The sequence below is a fragment of the Podarcis melisellensis genome (genome assembly GCF_964234715.1).
Source record: "Podarcis melisellensis genome assembly, chromosome: 7".
NCBI lineage: Eukaryota > Metazoa > Chordata > Lepidosauria > Squamata > Lacertidae > Podarcis > Podarcis melisellensis.
In genome coordinates this window covers 76,335,908-76,348,268 of record NC_138539.1, presented here as the reverse complement: position 1 = coordinate 76,348,268, position 12,361 = coordinate 76,335,908, and the positions used below count along the sequence as shown (strand labels likewise).

Here is a 12,361-nt window from a genome sequence, read left to right as displayed (position 1 = left end):
ATTGAGAACTTCTCACTCAACTTGGGAGGTCCTGAAGTGGTCAAGAATGTTGGGACCTTCCATTAGGCAGAGTGAGGCAGCCGCCTCAGGTGAAAGATTCTGAGTGGAAGGAAGTGGACAGAGCAGTGTTGGCCACACACCCCGTTGTACGCTCCCTAAGCTAGTCTACTTGCTCTCGAGGGCAATGGAGGATGCTATCCAATCACTAGTGCTGAAGTAAGATTCAGCCAGCCTGGTTGACTTGTATGCATGGAATGAAGGAGGCGCCATTTTGTCCTTCACTTCAGGCAGCAGAATGCTTTGGAGCCATGTCCCACCCCTTCCCACTTTTTGCCCTGAAGAAGTGCGCGTGCACATGAAAGCTCATACCAATAACAAACTTAGTTGGTCTCTAAGATGCTACTTTCATTCTGAAGGAAATCAGCCCTGAGTGTTCACTGGAAGGACAGATCGTGAAGCTGAGGCTCCAATGCTTTGGCCACGTCATGAGAAGAGAAGACTCCCTGAAAAAGACCCTGATGTTGGGAAAGATGGAGAGCACAAAGAGAAGGGGACGACAGAGGATGAGATGGTTGGACAGTGTTCTCGAAGCTACCAGCATGAGTTTGACCAAACTGCGGGAGGCCGTGGAAGACAGGAGTGCCTGGCGTGCTCTGGTCCATGGAGTCACGAAGAGTCAGACACGACTAAACAACAACAACAACAAAGGTGCTACTGGAAGGATTTTTTAAATTTTGTTTCGACTACGGCAGACCAACGCGGCTACCTACCTGTAAAGCGAAACACCAGCGAGTCAGGACTGGTGGCAGCTTCTTGTAGTGGGGTTACTTATTTGCAAGCCTGATTTGTCTTGTGTTGTGCATGAAGCATGCCTCATAGCAAACACATATCATTCCACTAAGTTTCCATTAAAGAACTCGATTGAAGACTAACCATGAGAAATGCCTGTGTTCCCATATCTCTCTTTGAGCCAATCGCTCTCTCTGTGAATCTGAGCCAATATATTATCTCTATGAATCTGGCTATCTACAGAAAGCGTTAATAAGATCCATCTCTTACTTTAGCATTGGAACAAAAAACTGATCACATCTATGGCGATGTTAGTTCTCCTACTAACCATAGTGAAACGCTATCACCGCCAGTTAGGAAGCATTTTGAGTTGTTAATAACCCAATTTATGTTCATTATCGAGGTAGCTTTCAACTGCTAGTGGTGTGAGATGTTTGTTATTAGTATTTTGCTCAAACAACAGGTTGTGAGTGATAAAACACTGTTGTTTTCTTTAAAAAGCAAAAGAAGTTTTTCGTTGACTATTGCTGGTATAAGGGACTACAACTCACATCAGCCTCAGCATGGTCAATGGATGATGAGATTTGTAGTCCAACATCTGGAGGAAACTCCATTGGCTACCACTGGGACAATAAGCCCAAAGGTCATCTAAGCCCTTTGGTCACCTTACCATGACCTAATGTGCTCTGCTGTAAGCCAATGCTTATCCTTGTTATTTTAAGATGCATCTAGAGTTAAAACTATTTAACTTGTTCCTTTTTCATTGTCCAATATTTGCTGGACGCTCAGCAAACTCGCCTCACTTAGATGGAAAATGGTTTTCCTTTTTACTCCTCTGAAGCCTATTTTTAGACTTGCCAGAAGCCTATTCCGCGTGGTCCTTGAGCTTTCAAAGTGCACATCGATCTTAATTTTTTAGCAATTTCCTCCAGCAAAAGCAAGTTATAATTAACAGTCTCCTCAGTTCCATTGCCAAGAAATTCTGGCCACGGTCTTGCGTTTCCTCCTAAGTGCTGCCCTCCCTTCAAATAAATACATACTTCTGCACCTTGTTCACACATTATTTTGTTTCCTTAACATCTCACAATTACTGCCTTTGAAGGGATGAACCCCCTAAAAAAGAGAGGGGAAGGCTTTTTTCTATGAAGAGACAATTGGGGTCTGCAACCGATGGTGGTGGAGTCAGTCACATTGTGGGATTGCTACCGCATCTCTCTCTCTTTGACACTCCATGTTGGGGGGTTACATGAAATTAGACACACAGGGGTGTAGCAGGGGGGCCATAGCCCTGGGCACACAATTTTGAGGGTGCCCTGAATTTAGGGAACCCTGCTGAGGGTCATTGGGCAGCAGAGCCAAGCCTGGCCTCGCTGCCATGTCCCCAACCCTCTCACTGAAAGGCTGCCTTGCCAACAGGGGGTGGGGGGGTGGGATTCGCCAACCAAGGGATGTGTCACCTGTCCAGGCTCCATGTGGTGAGCATTGGGCTGGTGAGGCAGTTCTGTTTACCCTCTTGGAGAGCCAGTTTGGTGTAGTGGTTAAGAGCGATGGACTCATAATCTGGGGAACCTCCTCCTCCTCCTCCTCCTCCTCCTCCTCCTCCTCTTCTTCTTCTTCTTCTTCTTCTTCTTCTTCTTTGAAAGAAGATAAAGTCCCTACCAGAGAAGAAAGGCAGATTAAGTTGATGGATTATGCCAAAATGGCTAAATTGACTGGGAAAATCAGAAATCAGGAAGGCCAAAATTTTAATAAGGAATGGGGGAAAATTATTATTTATCTTAAAAACCATTGTAAATTGTTAGTAGGATTAGAATATAACGTGTACAGTGGAACCATGGTTGTCGAACGCTTCGGAAGTTGAACGTTTCGGCTTTTGAATGCTGACAACCTGGAAGTGAAAGCTTCTGTTTTTGAACACTCCTCAGAAGCTGAACATCTTCCGGGGTGCATTTCTCCATTTTTTCAATAGATTTTGCCCACTGGCAATTGTACCTTGGTTGTCGAACGTTTTGGAGTTCAAATGGTCTTCCAGAACAGATTACATTTGACAACCGAGGTTCCGCTGTAGTTTAATGATGAATTTTGGAGATGTAAAAGATTTGGATTATCATAAAAGATGCGTACAGGGGAGGAGAGAAGTCCAGGAGATCTTTGGAATCTTGTTTTGATGTTGTATGTTGGATATGTGATTGTAAAATTTTAATCTGAAAAAAACAAATAAGTAATTTATTTATTTTTTAAGTTCTGTTTACCCTCTGCACCTTGCGCCCGCCCAGAGTGCGCCCTCGGCGCCAGCAAATGCTGCAACTCCATTGCACATAGTTACAGGTTTCCCATATCTGTTGTAATCGGAATGGGGTGGGAGTAGGTTATTTTTAAGCTCTTCCTTCGATTTTTAACTAATCTAGGATATTGTGTTGTTGGAAAAGGTTTGGAAAATGGCAACTGATATGTTCAATGGGCTCACACAACTCCTCTGTGGGAAAAGCTTAAAACATCTGGGGATTTTCAACTTAAAGAATTTAAAGGGCTTATCCACACATATTTTTTGCCACACTCTTTCCAGACACAGGTCTGTGCTTAAAAGCTCTGTGTCCAAGCATTTATTTCTATGTTTTGCCTTAGAACTTTCCCATCAAAAACCCACTCTTTAGCACTCAACCGGAGCAAACGTCAATTGGGATTTTAAGTGGGTTGCCATTGGCTCTGACTGAGCTTTAAAGAGCAGGTTTCATGGGGAAAGCTCAGGACCAAAAAAAAGGGTACTTGAACACAGAGCTTTAAAGTGTGTGAACGGTTCTTGGAAAGAGCAGAAGGAAGGTCAGTGTGGATGAGCCTGTGATGGCCTGGGAATCGGATTCAGAGGCTGAACCTAAGGAATCCCAGCCTGCACAGGAGTCCCTGCCTCCAGGACCAGCTGAGCCAGGGCTGGGGCTTGAGCCTGAAGGGTCCTCACCTGTGCCGGATCCTCAGGAGCAGACATCAGCTGAATCTGCTCTGGCTCCGGAGGTGGTGGAGGACCCATTGCCTGCAGGTGCTCCTCTTCCAGCCCTGTCAGGAGAAGGTGAGGTTGCCTCTGGGTCTGGTAACCCTCCAGCCTCTCCTGAGCTGCTGAGGCTCAGGGCAGAGAGGTGGAGGGAACTAAGTTATTGCAGGAGTAGTGCTCACCTCCAGGCCAGGAGAGGTGAGTCACCTGTGGACCAGGACTGCCCTATGCCTCAGGGCAGATAAAAGCCAGCCAGCCCAGTCCCAGGTTGTTGGTAACCTGGTCCAGCTGGCACCCTGTCCTGCTCTTCTGCCAGAGTTCCTGACCACACCGGACTCCTTGCCTTGGACCCCGCTTCAGCCGTGATGGACAGCCTCCATACCACACCCTTGACCTCAGACTGGACTTGGACCATGCCACACGGTAACCCCCTGGGACCAGCACAGAGCCCAAGGAGGCAGCATAATGGAAGTTTATTTTTAAAAAATGTCACGGTGTGGATAAATTGGACTGAGAAACGTTTTCTTACCTCTCTCAAGCGCTAATACCTGTGGACATCTTTTGAAGCTGAATGTTGAAAGATTAAGGTAATAATAATAATAATAATAATAATAATAATAATAATAAAATTTATTATTTATACCCTGCTCATCTGGCTGGGTTTCCCCAATCACTCTGGGCGGCTTCCAACAGAACACTAAAATACAATAACCTATTAAACATTAAAAGCTTCCCTAAACAGGGCTGCCTTCAGATGTCTTCTAAAGGTTTGGTAGTTGTTTTTCTCTTTGACATCTGATAGGACATAACAAAGAAAGAAATTCTTCACACACTGCATAGCTGAACTTTGGAACTTGCTTCTATGGGAGGTAGTGATGATCACCAACATAGATGGTCCCAAAAGAGGATTAGACAAATTCATGGAGGATACGGCTGCCTGGGTCTTCTAGCTATCATGACTATGCTCTCACTTCACAGCCAGAGGGGGTAATGCTTCTGAATATCAGTTACTAGGAAGCTGACGTGGGTGGTGCTGTGGTCTAAACTGCTGAGCCTCTTGGGCTTGCCGATCAGAAGGATGGCGGTTTGAATCCCTGCGATGGGACGAGCTCCCATTGCTCTGTTCCAGCTCCTGCCAACCTAGCAGTTTGGAAGCACACCAGCGCAAGTAGATAAATAGGTACCACTGTGGTGGGAAGGTAAAGAGGATTTCCGTGCACTCTAGCTTCCATCACCGTGCCCCGTTGTGCCAGATAGCACTTTCCCTATGCTCAAAGTGGCCAAAATTATATTAGTAATGCTCATAAAAACCCAGCAATGTAGGCCACGATTAATACTTTGGGGAGCCCTGCCTGTGGAAACCCTTTGGAAGCTTTGACGGGTGTAGACTATGGCAAGCTAGCCGAAGCACATTGTGCCATTTCTTGGTATCTGTGCCGATTCCCTGTGGTTTTACCTGGCACAATTCAAGAAAGTACTTATTGAAGGAATGGGGGAACAGCACAGAGACCCATAAAGCACTAATGCAAGAGGGAAACATTGGTGTGACTCGTGTGTGCGGGCGCTGATGTGCAGAGGCTCTGAGGTAGTGTGGCTTACTTGCCTAAGGCAGCAAAAGATTTGAACCCAAGACTTCCCAGCGCATGATCAACTCTTAACCACTATGCTATGGAAAATCTTTGTTTGATAGGTGCCATTAACATTGTTCCTGAGAGTTCCATAACAGATAGTTCGAGGCAATATTTATGGTTGATCAATACCTCATAGCTTGGATATATTCATATATTTTATACCTTGGTCAACTGCTTTTTCTTTTTTACCATTTGCTTCACTTTTGTCTGCTTTGGCACTGTAATTCCAGCTCTCTGAGCTATCCCTCTTTTGTTTGCTTCACATGCTTTCCTTTTGCCCTTTTGTTTTTCCTGGATGTTCCTGCCATGTTAGTGAATGTAACTTTTCCATTTATAGAAATCCTGTTAGTTGTTGAGTCTAGGAACCACTCACCATTCAGCTATTGCCATAAAAGTAGTCTCTCTCCCTCTTTCTTTTTCAGTAAAACCCAGACAGTTGGGTTCGGGCAGGGAGCGATCCACTTGGCAAAATACGTCAAATTGATTTTATGGATAGATTTACCATTTAAGTCACACCAGGGATGATAACATCTGTCCGAGGAAGAAGCCAACTTGCTTACTAAGGGAGCTCAGAAACAAAATATTGTTGCTCTTAACTTTTTACTCCGAGTTGTGTAAGACAAACTGACATTAACAACGGCTTACTGTAACAGCAACAACTGCCACTAAGTTAGTGCGGTTCAAAATATACCGTATTTTTCGCTCTATAAGACACACTTTTTTCTTCCTAAAAAGTAAGGGGAAATGTCTGTGCATCTTATGGAGCGAATGAGTGGTTCCTGGAGCCAAATTGCCCGGGGGCAAAAAGCAGATCATGCTTTTTTTTTTTTGAAAGAGGGAAGTGGGTGTTGAAACAAAGCCGCTGATCGTTTGCCAATCGGGGAGAGAGATAAGGGACACTAGAGATAAAGGAGGCTGCCTGGGAGGGGGGAGGTAAAGACAGCAAACTTGCAAAGGGGGGAAACAGGAAGACTAAAGCAATAAGGAGAGAAATTAGAAGAAAAGGAGGAGCAAAAAACTGCTCCAGCTAAGGAAAAGACACTAAGGCAAACAAGAGGGAAGGGAGTGTTGAAAGGAAATAGCTGGTCGGTGGGATCGGGGGAGGTAAAAGCCCATGGTTCCTCAGGATTTTTACATTGGGTCACCCCAAATTCACCATCAGATCACATAGCATGTCCATGGCTACAGCCTGCACCAAAAATATCACAAACCCGCTGTTGCGTGGGGCTGCAAAACCATGGTTACAAAGCACGGATCCACATGGATCCTCAGGATTTTTGCATTGGGTCACCCCAAATTCACCATCAGATCACATGTCTGTGGCCATAGCATGAACCACAAAAATCATACATCCACTGTTTAATTCAGAATATTTTTTTTCCTGTTTTCCTCCTCTAAAAACTAGGTGCATCTTATGGTCAGGTTGTTTTATGGAGCGAAAAATATGGTACATCAAAAAGCACCAGCGCAAAAAAAAAATACATTGGGGACTCATAATATTTCTTATTGTTCATTGTAGATCTGAAACCTTAGGCAGGTAGCAGAATATTCTTTCCCTTAAAAAAGGCCTTTTCTGTCTAGCATTGCATGCCCTGCCTCTTACATCACAACGCGAGAGTTCTGGTCTCCATGAGGACGAGCAGAAAACAGAAAGGGGGCTGCAGAGCCTTTTAGGCTCACTTTGGAAACAGGACTTGCTGAGTTGTGGCCGAATTCACAGAGGTCTGCCGCCATAATCTGTAACCGCAGCCATGGAGGAAACTGCTAGTCATAACGTCCACCACCAGGTAAGAGATGACCATTGGTCAGAGCCGAAGAGATAGGGATGGAATTGTTTTATGACCTTTAACCTAACACGGAGCTTGGGGAGAAACAGAAATGTAGGAGGGCTTCTTGGAACTGATGATGCAGACAAGTATTGGCATGTAAAGGGCCTTCCATTTTTATTTTTGATAATAATTTTTATTAGTTTTCAATTACAACCCAATAAAGGCTTCATTATAGCAATACCAATTTATAATACAATTACTAATACCAATCATTCAAATACTGAATTATATAATTTAGATAAAGTGGGCTAGAATTGATGGTTGATGATTTTCTTTGTTTCTGCGTTCCAAAATCTTATTCGTTTCAATTGCATTACGGTCATCATAATAATGCCATTATACTTCAACTGCAATATTAATAACTTCTGTTCGTGTTGGCACATTAAATGATTTATAAAACTACAAGTAAGGTACTGAAACTGTAACCTTGTTCTTCCTATGTGTGGCAATTATTCTGTCTGTGGCGTTTCTCCAATCCTTGTAAACTATCATCCTTGTAAATTATCGTGGGTGGAGCTGATATCATGGGTGGAGCTGACTGTTGTACCAGAAATTTCTCCCTCACTCTGTCCCATGAAGGGTGTTCATCGGGTATGACTCCTGAGGCAAGAAATGGGAAATAAGAAGTCTAAGGAAGCTTTAGGAACATAGCTGTCAACCGTCCCTTATTTGGCGGGAAAGTCCCTTATCCCAGCGCTGTGTCCTGCTGCTGTCCCTTATTGATGATGTCCCTTAAATTTCCCGGGTTTCAAAGGAAGCAGCTCCTCTCCCTCCCTCCCTGCCGGTCAGGGAGGAGGGAGGCTCCAACTGTGTTGCTTGGCTGCGTTGCTCACCCAATAAGGAGTCTGAGAACGACGGGGTGTGTGGAGCTTGCATGCCTTGTGCTGATCAAATCGGCTGCGTTACCTGGGGACTTGCCTTTGCTCAGTGCTTCCCAGCGGAGAGGTGACGGTGGTTTTCCTTGCTGCATCCCCTTTGCTGAGTTGCTGTGCTGTGGGAACCATCGCTTGAGGCTTTGTTTGGCTGCTGGCTCGGCTTCCTGCCTTTAGCTTGGAAGGGCTCAGAAGTTGAACATACCTGGGCTTGGAAAATCCCTTATTTTGGCTGCTGATCCCTTATTTTCGAGGCTGCTGGTCCCTTATTTTCGAATCTGTAAGTTGACAGCTATGTTTAGGAAGGACTGAGGGCACTTCAAATCTTCCAGATTTGTTTATTTTATTTCTTTGTTTGATTTCTATACCACCCTTTGTCATAAGATCTCAGGGCGGTTCACAGAATTCAATACAGGATAAAAGCAAGTAAATAGTTAAAAACAAAACAGCAAAACAATAACTCCCTCCTTCCTACAGACACATTTAAAAGGCTGTAGAATATTAATCGGCCAAAGGCCTGGTCGATGAGGAACGTTTTCGCCGGCATGTTGTGACGCCGGGCTGTTTTGTGCAAAGCAACTCCCTTTTTGCTCGTGAACCTTGAGTGGCAAGTAGTTGGGGGCTTTCTTTTGCCACCCATAACATAACAAGCTGCTGGCGCAGCCCTGCTTGCCTTACAAACGTTTTTAATGGCTTTTCAGTTGGAACGATTTCCATCCGTGGAAGTAAACGCTGTTTCTAAGCGTTGCCTTTTACTTTCCCAACCCCTTGCCAGCCTGCCTGCTCCGCTCTATCATGAGCTGGGGTTCCCCTGCATCGTAAACACCAGCACTGATTTGGCGCTGGAGGAAATTGCTGATTAAAAGTCCATTTCCAAGGGCCAAGGGTGCGCTGCTCAGTCAGTCTAGACTCCTAACTTGCCTCAATTAAAAGTTAATTTCTTCACAATGTTAATAGAAGACCGTAATCCTGTCCACTTTACAACTTGACGTAAATCTGAACTGATGCCTCTACCTCCTGAAGTCATAGCGAGGTCACAGAGATCATTATGCTGGCAGCTGACATGGGCTAATCTTTTAGGCTTTAGTAGGTAATCAGTGGTTAGAATTAAATTTAACAAGAGAGCCTGATGTTGAGGGGTTTCCCTCCCCCTTAACTTTTGCCACCATTATCCATAGCACAGCCTTTTATATATTTACAGAAATACATTCTGTGGAATGAAACACTTTCCCACAGGAATGAGAGAATGGATGGGGAGAAAGCTACACAAGGGAGAGAAGGAATCCAGCAGGGTTCACAAGCACCTGTTGCCGCTGTGTGAAGCCCCATGAGGTTTGGGAAACCAGTGCATGAAACTAGGCTGTTTATTTCTGGGTGGAAGGAGATAAAGGTCCAAGGGTGAAAGGAGCGTAGAAATACCAGGATAAAGGATTCAAATACATTAGTAAAGAAACAGTGATTTGAATGCGCTATAAACATGGAAACCAGATGGCACCAGAGAGCAGGAAATTTTAAAAATGCAGTTTTCCATAGATTTTTTCCCTTTTGGTAAATAATAATAATAATAATAATAATAATTTCTTCTTCTTCTTCTTCTTCTTCTTCTTCTTCTTCTTCTTCTTCTTCTTCTTCTTCTTATTATTATTATTATTATTATTATTATTATTATTATTTATACCCCGCCCATCTGGCTGGGCTTCCAACACTCTGGGCGGCTTCCAACAAAATATTAAAATACAGTAATCCATCAAATATTAAAAGCTGATCTAATTTCTGATTTATTTATAGCGTGGTCCCCCACCCCCGTGTTTAGATCCGCCGAAGACTGCAACACATAAGGTTCTTGAAACCTTAACTCCAGGTTTCAAAACTTTTGCTATTTATGTGCAAAGTGGGACCTGTGAATCCACAGGCCAAATCCAAAACAGAAAATGTGGATTTTCAGGTGCGGTGCAGATGAGCCTAAAAAAGAGGGGAGGCTAAATTATTAGGAGAGCTTAATCAGAGGCTTGTTCCTGCCTCCTAGTGGTGCTAGAAGAAAGTGTAGATAGTTGATTTATAAGTCGAGAAGTGTCATGAGATGTCTTCTCACTGAGTTCTAGTAACTTGGGACCTCAGCCTGGAATTTCCCTCAGCGGGTGGAAATGGAAACATATATCCTGTTCTGCCACAAGAGTACAAAATACAGATATGACCTATTTGCCTAATTTGTTATTACTTGATGTGATGGAAGGCACTAAAGTCTTTTCATTTTTCAAACTGCATCTGTTTAGCCACCTTAAAGCTTGTTCATTCTTCGGCTTGCAATTTGAATTCCAGCCTTCTGTTATTCTCATTGCTAAAATTAGGCAGCAGTAGATTTAGTCCAGAATTACCATTGGACTTTTATTTCTCAATCTTGCTGTAGTGTGGACATCTCCCTTGGGGAAGGCTCTACGCTTAAAGAGGTAACAAACTATTTTGTTAGGAACCATAGACAATATGTCTGGCTTCTTACATGAATCAAGAAAGGGGAGATTTTAATTGCAGATGTCTTCCAGATGGTGCTAATTTAAACTAAACATGTGCATGGAACAAAAGGACTTTAAAATTTTTTAGAATGAGTAGTTGGTGGTAGTGAGATTTTATGCACTCCTTCAAACACATCAGCTTTGCTCTGTATGTGTTATGCAGTACTAAAACCGTCTCTTTTCCTTTTCTTAACAAATCATCGTTATTTATATGCACATTCATTTCTGCAAGGTCTCCAGTTCACTGATAACCTTTCCTCGGCTTATTACACATATGAATCTGTACTTCAAATTCTGCTTCCTGGAATGCAGAATGAGGTCCAACAAGCCTGGAGGCAGATGAGCAGCCCGAGGAGTGAAAGGAAAGAGAACTCTGTGTTTATCGAAGTTTATCAAAAAGCAGCAAGCCAGTTCAAAGTTAATCTAATCAGCATGTTATTGAATTAAAGGCTAAACGGGTATTTCAGGGCTTAGCTAGACATGGCAGTAGCATGACCTGTGTCTTAAAATGTGGGTTGCACCACTGTAAAGCCAGGGAAGGGGGCAATTTAAAATGGAGTGGCCAGCTGCTAGACTCTGGCCTTTCTTCTGGTTGGGTTCATAAAGATAGTAAGCCACTGGAAAATGGTAGCATTGTGTAATATTTGGGTTTATTTGCAAATACTGTATACAAACAGAGAATAGATGGATGCAAGCAGTTTCATCATCATCATCATTTATTTATTTATACCCTTCCTATCTGGCTGGGCCTCCTCAGCCACTCAGGGTGGCTCCAAGCAGAATATTAAAAACATGATAAAGCATCAAACAATAAAAACTTCCCTAAACAGGGCTGCCTTCAGATGTCTTCTAAAAATCGGATAGTTGTTTATTTCCTTGGTATCTGATGGGAGGGTGTTCCACAGGGTGGCGCCACTACCGAGAAGGCCTTCTGTCTCGAGTTCAATGTGGTTTACTCTCAACTAGCTGTGAATAGCATTGCAGGGCGGCGCCACTACCAAGAAGGTCCTCTGCCTGGATCCCTGTAACTTCACTTCTTGCAGTGAGGGAACCACCAGAAGACCCTCGGTGCTGGACCTCATTATCTAGGCTGAGTGATGGGGGTGGAGATGCTCCTTCAGGTATACAGAACTGAGGCCGTTTAGGGCTTTAAAGGTCAGTGCCAACCTTTGAATTGTGCTCGGAAACGTACTGGAAGCCAATGTAGGTTTTTCAGGACTGGTGTTATATGGTCTCAGCAGCCACTCCCAGTCACCAGTCTAGCTGCCATATTCTGGATTAGTTGTAGTTCCTGGGTCACCACTGAAGGTAGCCCTTCGTAGAGTGCATTGCAGGAGTCCAAGTGGGAGATAACCAGAGCATGCACCACTCTGGCGAGACAGGCTGCAGGCAGGTAGGGTCTCATCCTGCGTACCAGATGGAGCTGGTACACAGCTGCCCTGGACACAGAACTGACCTGCGCCTCCATGGACAGCTGTGAGCGTACTTGTAATACCAACAAAATCCATTGCCTCACATCAGATTTCCAGAGAAGCACCCCAAACTGCAAATGTCTTTCACTTTCCAAAGTTCAAACCTTATCCTCTGCAGTTGTAGATGAAACAAGAGAGAGGCTGGTTGGTGCTGAAGGATAAACTTTTAAAAATATATCAGAAATGGCAGAAGGCAAACAGTTGCAGTGATTTTCTGGTGTAATGCAATACTTATATTTTCAGCTAGTGAAGTTGGTGCTGAAGCATTAGTC

At 44.0% G+C, this 12,361-nt stretch overlaps 1 protein-coding gene across 1 annotated transcript in view; it reads left to right on the top strand.

Moving 5' to 3' along the window:
* Window positions 1–7,157: 7,157 nt before the first annotated feature.
* The window catches only part of FBXL7 (F-box and leucine rich repeat protein 7), a 215,525-nt gene continuing 210,321 nt past the window's right edge, over window positions 7,158–12,361 (top strand). Inside the window, exon 1 of the mRNA XM_081919120.1 lies at window positions 7,158–7,193. The gene's annotated coding sequence lies outside the window, so the exon portion shown is untranslated. The remainder of the gene's footprint in view (window positions 7,194–12,361) is intronic.